We start from the raw sequence: 11112 nt of genomic DNA on the forward strand, positions 1-11112 counted from the left end.
CGATTCATAGCCACTACACTGCCAGAGCTCCTTGAGTTTCAAGTAAGGAGCCTGCAAATGAGAAGTTTATACATGGGTTGGGATGACCTTGTGGTCCTAGAAGGAGGACAGGACAGGGAGAATAGGACATGCTTAAACCCACCCAGATAGTTATCTCAGGAATTAAGCAGAGACCTAAAGGTTTAAATGTTTGAGAAGGATCATTTGACTGTTCCTCTTCCCCCACCCCAAGATGGAATGTTTGACAAGGACATTAACTGATTGTTCCTTCCCCCCCCCACCCCCACCAAAGATGAAATGTTTGAGAAGGACATTGCCTGATTGTTTCTTTTTCCCAGAAAGATGTTAGCTTGATGTTAAAATAGAATAGTTACATTCAAATGTAACTTGCCCTTTATAATATGTCCACTCTTCATAATGGACAGGATGATCTTGAGAGATTATTCTTTCCATCCTCCAGAAAGCTGGCTTTCTACTAATAAAGCTTGGATTGGATCTCACGCCGTCTCTGATTGACTACAGCAACAGGCAGCAAACCCTTGTTTCAGTTTGGTAACATATACTTACCATGTATAAGTTTTGCCAGTTCAGCTTTTGGGGGGACACAGTTCAACTCATCACAGTCTCGGTTGAACTTTGCTATAACCCGATTGGTAGACCAGTCTATATTCACATACCCCAGTTGTCATAGTTGTTCCAGAACATTCTTTCATAGTCAAGGCCTAGGCATTTTATTTGCTTTTTTTATACTTTTTACCTAGAACATCTTCACATGACTTTAGCTTTGGGAAATACTACTCTGTAAAACGTTAACTCGTGCCACCCCTGCTTCATAAATCAACTTCCTAATAAGTCAGTTTTATCTGTTGTCCTCCTTTTGTGGGACTCCAGGATGTAGATTACACATATATCCGTTTCTTTGTTATCTCCTTTCTAGTTTCTATAGGCTTTACTTTTGAGGAGATTCCTTGGATTATTTTCCAGTTCTTTAATGAAAAGAAATTGGTGATTATATTTCCTCATTCTAAGGTCTTTTTCTTTGTTCATTTTGTTTGAGGAGAGAGAAAGTCAAGGAAGGTCTGTTACATAAAGGAGCCAAGACTGGATGGATGGTTTTAAAAATGCAGGGATTCTCAATGACAATGCTAACAAGAAAAAAATGCTTCCATGCCCTTTGGTGGAGGTGGTAATGGGCCGTGGAGTCAATTCAGACTTATAGCGACCCTGTACAGGGTTTCCAAGGCCTCATCTTTTTCCCGCAGAACAGCTGGTAGTTTCAAACTGCTGATCCTGAGGTTAGCAACCTGATTCGTAATCACTACGCTACCAGAGCTTAGCCAGTGCTTTTACACACTTTTTATGTATAAACATACAATGTTTGAATCTCTCCTGCAATGCTGGTTAGCTGCTTCTCTACTTGTGCTTCCAGAATGCTCTTTAGAAGCCAGGATGGCCAGACTTCATCTTTCATACTTGAGACATGTCAGGAAGGACCAATCCCTGGTGAAAGACATGGCACTTGGTAAAGTGGAGGGTCAGTAAAAAAGAGAAAGATCTCCAGAGAGATGGACTGACACAGTGGCACCATCAATGGGCTCACACATAACAATTGTGAGGATGGCGTGGGACTGGGCAGTGTTTCAGTCTGTTTGTGACTTGAGGGCACCTAGCTGTTTAGGCCTCTGTGACTTTTAACTTCCATCTTGACTCAGGGAGGCTGTTGGACTCTGAGCTTCTCCTTTGCTGTGGTCACGGGATTGCTTCTAGGCACAAACCATAAAAAATCCCTTTTCTTAGGGATCTCAGCCCTGTATTGTCAGTTTCCCCATGGGTTACAGTAGAGAAGTGATTCTGGACCATCTTACGCCTAGGTCAGGAGTAGAAGCAGTTTTAATGGACAAGTGAGAGACAGTCTCTGAATTCTCCCTGGGTATTCTTTGCCCAGTTGTTTGTTGTTAGCTGCCTTCAAGTCAGTTTCAACTCAGTGACTCTTGTATAAGGTTTCCGAGCCTTGTGTATCTTTATGGAAGCAGAAAGCCTCATCTTTCTCCTGTGGAGTAACTGGTAGGTTTGAACTTTGTAGTTAACAGTCTAGTACTCCAGTACTCACCCTACTTTGTCACCAGCATTCCAATTGCTTATTAGCATTTTTTTATTTTTGAAAAGTAAGGATTGATTTGAAGATGATATTTCTAGCCCTTTATCTATAAATATGATTTGCAGTACAATATGCAGTTTGTTTATTTTTGGGGGCCTTTCCTGTCACCCAAGTTTATATGTGTCTACCTGATGTGGCACTGTAGGATAAGCACTGGACTGTTAACCTCAAAGTCGATGGTTCAAAGCCACCAGATGCTCCTTGGAAACCCTATATAGAGTTGATTTTAGTCGGAACCGGCTTGACAGCATTTAATAATAACAATAACTTTCTTATTAATAATTTACCCGCCTTTGCCTTCCCACCCCTTGTTAAGTTCTGTTGAGTCAGTTCCAACTGATAGTGACCCTGTATAGGGTTTCCAAGGAGTGGCTGATGAGTTTGAACATCCGACCGTGCCATTCAAGCTGACCTTGCATTATCCTGCAGCGCCATGTCCACCCTTGGTAACCATCAAATATATATATGTATATATTTCTTAATAGGAAAAACTTTTCTTGTTTTTTTATAATAGTGGTCTCCTACAGTTTTATCCTTTTGTGATAGACTTATTTCATTCACCATAATATGCAGTTTTAAATGTACAAAATGAATTTGAATTTCAAGTTTGTCTTTTGAGTTTTTAAATGTAGTCTGATCTATCAATCTTGTTGTTTATGATTTCTGGGTGTCATACTATATTTAGAAAGACTTTCTCCACTCTCTACTTTTAAACCAATCTGTTTAGGAAGGGGAGAAGTGTGGCGCTACATAGAAGTGGAGAAGAGAGATGGGGTGATGAGACGTGAAAATGTGGCAAGACTGTAATTTCTACTTCAAAAGTCTTTGGGTTGTTTTTTTTCCCCCAAACCTCTCTTTTTGTCTATGAAATGGAAGCAAAGTGGCACACTCAAGGGTTCATGAGAATTTGCCAGTTTTCAAAGCAGAAAATCGTACGCCTGACATTTGGTATTAAGGAGCTCTGGTAGCGTAGTGGTTACAGTTTGAAACTATGAGCCGCTCCATGGGACAAAGATGAGGCTTTCTGTTCCTTTAAAGATTTAGAGTCTTGGTAACCCTATGCAGGGTTGCTATGAGTCGGAACCGACTCCCTGGCACATCACCACCACCACTACATTTGATATTATATTTGGCTTGTTCCAATTCCATAACAAAGAAATGAACAAACTAACATTATAAAGCTGTTTTCATGGCTCCTCTGGGCTGTTTTTTTTTTCCCCCTGGCTGGGTGTCAGGAGGAAGCCTTCTTGGGGAACAGTGCCTCTGAGGGGTAGGTGTAGGTCAGGATGACTACAAATATTTCTGTCCATGGGCTCTAGAATGATCACAGAGAGCCAAACAGGACAGTGACAAATGAGATAGAGTTCTTGTAAGGCTGCAAGTCCCAGGGATTGGACAGTGTATCAATCAGTGTTCTTTGAGGTTGTAGCTCATGCAGACCATTAATTAGCGAAATCAAATGGAGATGGGCTCAGCATATCTGCTCCTTTTGTGAACTGTATTAATAAAGATCAATAGAGGGGATTTTATGACCACCGTAAACACCTCTCCATGCGGCACACTTTTTGAAAGAACCAGCTTCTTGCCCTGTTGATTCTTTCTATAGTTTTTCTGTTTTCCATCTCATTTATTTCTGCTCTTTGTTATTTGTTTTCTTTTGGTGACTGTAGGTTCCCTCTGTTGGTCCATTTCTAATAGTTGGAGATGCTGTGTTAATGTGCTAATTTTGGTTCTTTCTTCTTTTTGGATGTGAGAATTTATTGGAATAAATTGTCCTCTCAGCACCGCTTTCGCCATGTCCCAAAGATTTTGGTATGTAGTGTTTTCATTCTTGTTTGTTTTACCCAGTCGCTTTTCAGCAGGGTGTTGTTCTGTTTCCATGTATTCGACTTTATTTCCTTAGTTTTCTTGTAGTTGATTTCTAGTTTTATAGCATAATGGTCTGAAAAGATGCTCTGTAGTATTTTTTTGCCTTTTCAAGTTTTTATTTTTATACTTTTTTTGTATTAAAAAGAAAAGCATAATGACCACAAATTACAAAGGACTAAAACAGGACTAGAATAATGAATGAATCACTTCAGCCTGGAAAGCAGATACTCTCAATAATATCAATGTTATAATATAAGCTCATTCAAGTAGTTTACTTTTTTTTTTTTTGCCCTTTTAAATGTGATATTCTAGCACATGGTAAAGATAATGTACTATGAGCATTAGCTGGAACCTTCTCTGCAAAGCCAGATGACAAGTTTTCTTATCCAGTGAGAAATGGGCTATGTACGTCTGATCTTCTCTGCCATCAACATGGCTGAAGAGAGAGTGGGGCTGGGGCAAAGTCAGGGACTCTGTACACAAGAGATCCACTGCATCCCCATTCAGGTGGGGCTAGATGATGCAGACCACTACCCAAGCTTTAGGCAAGCCATTTCCCCTTCCCCCCCCTTCCTCCTTAAGCCATCCTTCTTTGCCCCTCTCTTCCAGGGCCTTCTGAGAAGCTTTAATTCCTTTCTGTCATAAAATCAAGGAAAGGGTAGGGAGGAAAGAGCTACTATGAAAAAACAACTTTAACATTCAGCACCACACTCTGAGCCCCGGGGGTCCAGGCTGGTCGCCATTGTGTACTGGTGGTGCCTTTGCTCCCAGGTTCTTGGGAGGGTGAACAAGAAACCCGTCCCTCACCAGGGCAGAGGCACACAGACCTTCTGATGTCTGATGTTCACAGGTCATGATGATATGGACCAATCTTGCAAGGGTGCAGAATGAACAAAGGGATTTGGGACAGGGTGTTGCTTTGTTTCAGGTCTTGGATTCCCATGGAAGGATGGTGGGTATGAAGTGGCTAGTCCTGATGGCCCTGCCACTCCTGGCATGCTTGTCACAGATATATCGGTCCTAAGTTCAAGTGTCTTCAGAAAGTGAAGATATAAACTAGTCTTTGCAACATTAACTACTAACATGTCACCGGCCCCGGGAAAAACTCCTCCCCCCACCCTGAACTGTCCTCAACCTATGTTGAGACGAAGTCCTCACCTTGCCAAGTCAAAGGGGCTTCCTCTTTCTGGGGTGTCTGGGGAGGACCAGGGACAGGAAGGCAGCCCTTGGCTTGGGTATAAACTCTAGGTAACAGCAAACTTTTCCCACCTCCAATGTTTTCTTTTGCTCCCAAACTCAGCAAAGGACAAGCTGGATACAGTACAGGGCTGAGTGATCTGAAGAAAGGAAAGGGGCAGGGGATGGGGGGAGAGTCCAATGTCTGGCAATGTAGGGTAGGCACCAGACTGGATAGGGAAAGGCCTTAGATCCCAATGTCCTAGCAGAGACCACTCACTCGCCTAACATCCTTGGCTTTCAAGAGCACTATGTCAGCGATGAAATGGCTTCTCATACATTAACCACTGAGAGGGCAAAGATAAAGGATGGGTGCAGGCTCAAAGCAATGATACGCCTAAGCCTGGGGTCTCCTACTCCCAACCTTTGAGCCCAACAGAGAAACCAATTAAGAAAGAGAGTCAAGGAAGTGCCAGCAACTGGGCAACAACAAGACCACGAGCTCCTCTCCTGTTGCCCAGTTCCCACTGGGGGTGAACAGGCAGTCATGCCTTATCCAGCACATATCACAAGCTGGTGTGAGCTAGTCCTTCGTCACCCTCCCCAGCTTCCGATGACAGTAGACTCCAGCCACTCCACTGTCATTCACAGCCCAACCCAAGCAGTTAGTGGCTGGAGAAGTCAGGTATACTCTATGTCCACATATACCTTCCAGCCATAGGGCTTCAGCGGCTGGTGGGGTTCCCCCTAGTCCCCAATTCCTCTGCATTCCTTATTCCTAGGTGGGGTCAACCAAATGGTGAGCAGATGCAAGATGGGGGACCCCACCAGATGGGGAAGTGGCATCGTTTTCCACTTTTTGTGAGGGACAAATCCTCTTTGAGGTCTCAGATTATCCTCAGCTGCCAGGTGTGACAATTTTCCCTCTGGGGTGGATGAGATTTTTAAGCTGAGGACAAGACTGTACCAGATCCAGGCCAACTATACTCCCAACAGTCTGAAACAAACTTGGCCTTGGGGTTCGAAGGATAGGATGAAAGATGTCACGGCAGGATGGGGCCTGGCGTGAGACAACAGCAAGCAGAGCGAGGACACAACAGAGGCAGCAGTGTACAGACACAGGACATCAGCTTCAAATGATGCAACAGTAGGGATATTGTGGGTACAGCTCTGACAGGAGCTCACCTCCAGTCAGGAGGCATGGTACATGCAACTCAGTCCAGAGAAAGATTCTAGCAATCCAAGCCCAGGCACATCCAGAGAAGGTGGGATCTCTTGGAGTTGACTCTATCAAGGAAAACAGGCATTTGGGTATTTCAGATTCCCACTCCACAATAAGGCAACTTTAAAATAATATTTTTTCCAAGAACAAAAACAAATATCCAAGGGTAGAGGAAAGACATCAATTTTGATGGATAAGGTGGGGGTTTTCTGATTTTTTTTTTTTTTTTTGTTTTTTTATGGTCGACTCCCCCCACCCCCCACCCCCCATTTTTCCAAGGATAAAAACATAAGAGAAAAATAAAATAAGTCATCTGTCATCAGTCTTTTCTGGTATAAGCTGGGAAGTAAGGGCATGGGGAAGAGGGGAGTGGGGAGAGGTTCAAACCTTCCCCCAAACCCCACTTTTAAATCCTTTGGTTTCCTTCTTCCAGAAGATGGCAGAAGGGTGTAGTGGGGACAGCAGGCAGAGAACACGGTGATGACAAGCCCCAGATGACCAAGGGCCGGCCAGTGTTCCTGGGGCCCAGGGCGCTGTCAGAGCCTTCCATGGGACAGTGCTGAGCAATGGGGCCCCCAGTGCCTTCTTATGGGCTGCATAGTTGACATCGGGGGAGCAGGAAGAGGCTGTGGGTGGGGACCAGGATTGCGGCCTAACAACTGCGGGCAGGCTAAAGTGATTTTGGTAATCCTGACAACCTATCAATAATTTAAAACAATATATATATAATTTAAATCCCCCCTTCCCCATCCCTCCCCCCGCTTTAGAAGAAGCTAGGATATGAAGAATCATGTGAAGACAAGGGGGAAGGAAGTATGTGGGAGCTCTTGCCCAGAGGGTAGCTCTGATAGCCCAAATGGTGTACATGCCACTACTCAGCAGGAGGGCCCAATAACTCGAGGTCTGTCCTTTTTAAGTTCCTTCTCCTGGGACTGGATACCCCCATAGCCTTGTTCAACCCACCCTCTTTACCCCTCAACCCCAAGACTAAAAGGCCTTTCACTTTCCCAAAGTCTGTGTGTCCGAGTGCTGGCTTGTCCATTTGGCATCTTCCCTGAGGGACTGGCCGGTAGGGGGTGTGGGGAGTTGGCTGATCACGGTGGCTGGCCTGCTGGAAGACTGGGAAGGGCACCGTTTTCTGCCCTCACTGCTGTCACCTCTTGCTGTCACTGGGTGTCGCTTGTGGTTGCCCTCCTCTCCCACAGGGTGATCCACTCGGAAGTCTTTGAGACGTTGGAATTTGCTGAGGTATTATTGCAGCTTGGTGTCAATGTCCACATTTTGGCTTTGGAATATTTCAAGAAGGCCCAGAACTTCTCCAGCCCATAAAGTTGTCCAGCTTTGTAGTCCTTCTGGTGTCCTGAAAATCCTTGAATATGTCTAACCAGAACTTCTTTTCCAGGCCATAACTAAAGTATCAAAAAAAAGCCAAAAACCACTCCAAACCATATCGATAGCCTTCCTTGGCCACCTCCAGAGCCAACTGCTAGAACTCCTCATACATCTTTTTGTTGAAGTGATCTCGGAAGAAGAAGGACCAGAAACGGAAGAGAGTATTAGTCTCCTGAGATTGGCCAATGCCTAAATGCTTCTGCTTGCTAAGGCAGCACATATGATACTTATGGTAGATGTGCTGTGTGAGGATACTGGAACTTGGGCAGTGACTGAGGGGTACAGCCATAACTACCAATTGCAGGAGTCCCTTCTGAGGGGCTGGAGCTAATAGAAGCAGTCCTGGGCCTGTGCTCTCGAGAATCCATCACCCAGCCCACATGACTCTCCAAGGGTGGGTTCGCACTGTGTCTTATCTTCCTTTTCCAAGGCATCTTAGCATCTATTGTCCGTCCTTTTTTCACCACTGGATAAAATCGTGATGTCTGGCTTGAGTCTTTGAGCTGTGGTGTGCAGGGGATCCGGGAAGTCCTGGCATTATGATAGTTTGGCGACTCTGGGACAGTGGTTGGTATAGAGCGGGCGATGGTGGAGGGCTCAGGAGCACCAAACAACTTGTTGGCCAAGGCATCAGTGGGAACTTGCCGAAACCAGAGTGGCCCAGGAGGAACCTCTTGGTTGGGATCCACTGGGGGTTCAGGGGTCAGAGAGTCAAACTGCTCCTGGCTGATCATGTTGGTTTTCTTGAAGTTCTCAACTTCTTACTTGATCTGGGAATACTCTGGTTCAAAGTTCCCAGTCCACACGTCTCATTCATAATAGAAGAGCCCATCGTTAATGACCTTGGCCAGCTCAGGGCTCATCTTGTCACGTGAGGTGTGGTTGCCTGTGCAGTCCAACCCTGGGTGCCAGTGCATGTAAGGTGGCATCTGGGTGACAATGAGGATGTTATTGATCATCATCAATCTCATAGAGTCCTCATCAGACCAGGCTGTGAAGGTGTTCTTCTGTCCATTCATCTGCTCCATCTCCTCATCAAATCCAGTTCCTCTTGCTCATCCTGATCCTTGGACATCAGCTGCTGGGAAGGCAGCTGCTGAGGCAGAGAGGTCTAGTGGAGTAACTTGGGCTCCTCTGACATCTTGGGCCATGCAGGGGAGAGACTGAGGCCTCTTCTTCACTTCAATGGAGTTTTCAGAATCCAGGTCAGGCAGACTGGCAGATAAGCCCTTGGGCAGTGTCTTTAGGTTGCTGACCTCTTCCGCTTTGGTTAGTACTGGGGTGACTGCCCGGGGCGAGCCAGGGGCAGATTCTGTCTCTTTCTGGTAATGCTGGCAAGGCACAAACTCGGGGCAGTTGAGAAGCTGGGAGAACTCGGTCGGGGAATAGGCCACTATTGGGGGACCCGGAAGAGGCCACTTCTTAGGCTCCTCCCTCCTGTGGACCTTCTCATCAACTATCTCCACCACCTTACTGTCCTTGCGGGCCGCAAAGATGAGTGAAATGTCAGTAGTGAGGGCTTGCACGCGGTGGAAGGAAGCAGTAAAGGTGATGGGAAGGAAACCTCTGGCATCCATTTATCGTCGCAGGAAGAAGCCTTGCTTTGTCCACGCTGAAGTAGTATTCTGTCTGGCGCTTAATGTAGTCTTTGAGCAGCTCCTGACCCACGCTGTAAAGCTCGGTATTGCTGACACTGTCAAAGTAATAGGTGATGTTGTTCATATACTCGGGGGTGCGAGGCCCCTCTGCAGCATCAATCTTGCGGTAGTCAAAATGGGTTTTAGTGCCACCCCAGAGACGTCCGTGGCCACGACCACGCCCCCACGGCCACGGAAGGAAGCCTGCGCCCCACCAGCCCCATGACTCTTCACACTCCATGTCTCATCCTGGTCATGCCAGGCAGGCTCCAGTTTGGTCTCTGGTTGCCAGGCTGGGGTGAGGGTGGGGCCACGGGCACGGGCACATAGGTTCAGACCCTTTGATCTCCCCACGGTTGGCAGGTATGTGTCGAGGTTCTGGCGGAGCCAGTGGGGCTGAGACCAATTTCTCCCTGGATGCTTCAGGCTTCATGTCTATTTGCAATGGAACCCATTAGTGTTTGTTCCTTTTCTTCTTCTGCCCTCCTCGCTGGCTGCCCTCATCCCCATTCTTCTCCTCCCCTGATTCATCCCCTGATTCAGGCTCTCTTTACTATCACTCCCCTCTCCTTTCTCCTGTTCCTTCATGTCCTGCTTTGGTGGCAGCTTCCGGGCAGGCTGAGACTTGTGGGACTGTGGCTGAACAGACTTGTGGGCTCTCTCTCCTGGTGTGGGCCAGTTGATTGCATCTCCAAAGTTACCAACCTTGCTGCCTTTGTGCTGTTTAGGAATTGCTGCCTCACCACCTTGGCTGGGACAGAATGTTCTGGAGGAGACTGTCCGTTCACTGTGGCCAGGGCTGGCGGCAGCGTGTTCTTACTTAGTACAAGTGTTCACCTTAGGTGTGTGTGTGTGTGTGTGTGTGTGTGTGTAGGGCTCCACGATGTCTCGTCGTCCACCAGTCACTGATGGCCTTTAGCGCCGAGTGGCTGCTCTCCTGCTGCTCGGTGCCCTCCTTGTACAACTTGGAACAAGGCAGCCAGGTCTCAGGTGCCGTCGTCCAGCTCTCCCACTCCGACATCCTTGGCCCCAGGCTTGCCCGTGCCCTCAGAGATGGCGACGGCTTCTTCCTCACCAGCACCCCCCAACCCCCGCCTCTTTGGCCTGCAAGAGGGGAGCGCCCCCTAGGAGCAGAGAGCTCCACCTAAGTTGCCATCTGCGTGTCCACCCAAATGGGAACCTCTGCGACACACTTTTTGACTGCACAAATGGCCTGTTCCACAAAACAAACAAGGACCCAGCCCTTGTCATTGAAGTTATTAACTTCAGTTTTCCAGCTTTCTCAAGAGTAGAGAAAATGAGATCCCCCACTTCCCCAACCTGGAGATTCTGTCAAATTTGGCAAACGAAGGTTAGCTGTGTAGCACTGTGTGGACAAGTCCCTGTACTTCTGCAGCTGATTCCTGAGTGTGAACTTGGTTTGAACTTGATATCCCTAAGCCATAACCACAGAGGAGGAAAGTAAATGAGAAACTACTCTCAGATTTAGTTATTTATTGGAAAGTTGTACACTGTAGGTTAAATAGGTATAACAACTTTGTACAAAATAAGGAACTTCCTCAGAGAAAAGTACCAGACCAAGACATTTCACAAGGGAATTCTCCCAAACTTCAAAGACCAGATAATCCCTGTTATGGATAATGTCTTTCCCAAAAGAT

At 46.5% G+C, this 11112-nt stretch overlaps 1 pseudogene; it reads right to left on the reverse strand.

The window, feature by feature from the left end:
• Nucleotides 1–7424: 7424 nt before the first annotated feature.
• On the reverse strand, nt 7425–10475 carry LOC102815628 (annotated as a pseudogene).
• Between the last annotated feature and the right edge of the window lie 637 nt (nt 10476–11112).

This window comes from Chrysochloris asiatica, unplaced genomic scaffold (assembly GCF_000296735.1).
Source record: "Chrysochloris asiatica unplaced genomic scaffold, ChrAsi1.0 scaffold00154, whole genome shotgun sequence".
Lineage (NCBI taxonomy): Eukaryota > Metazoa > Chordata > Mammalia > Afrosoricida > Chrysochloridae > Chrysochloris > Chrysochloris asiatica.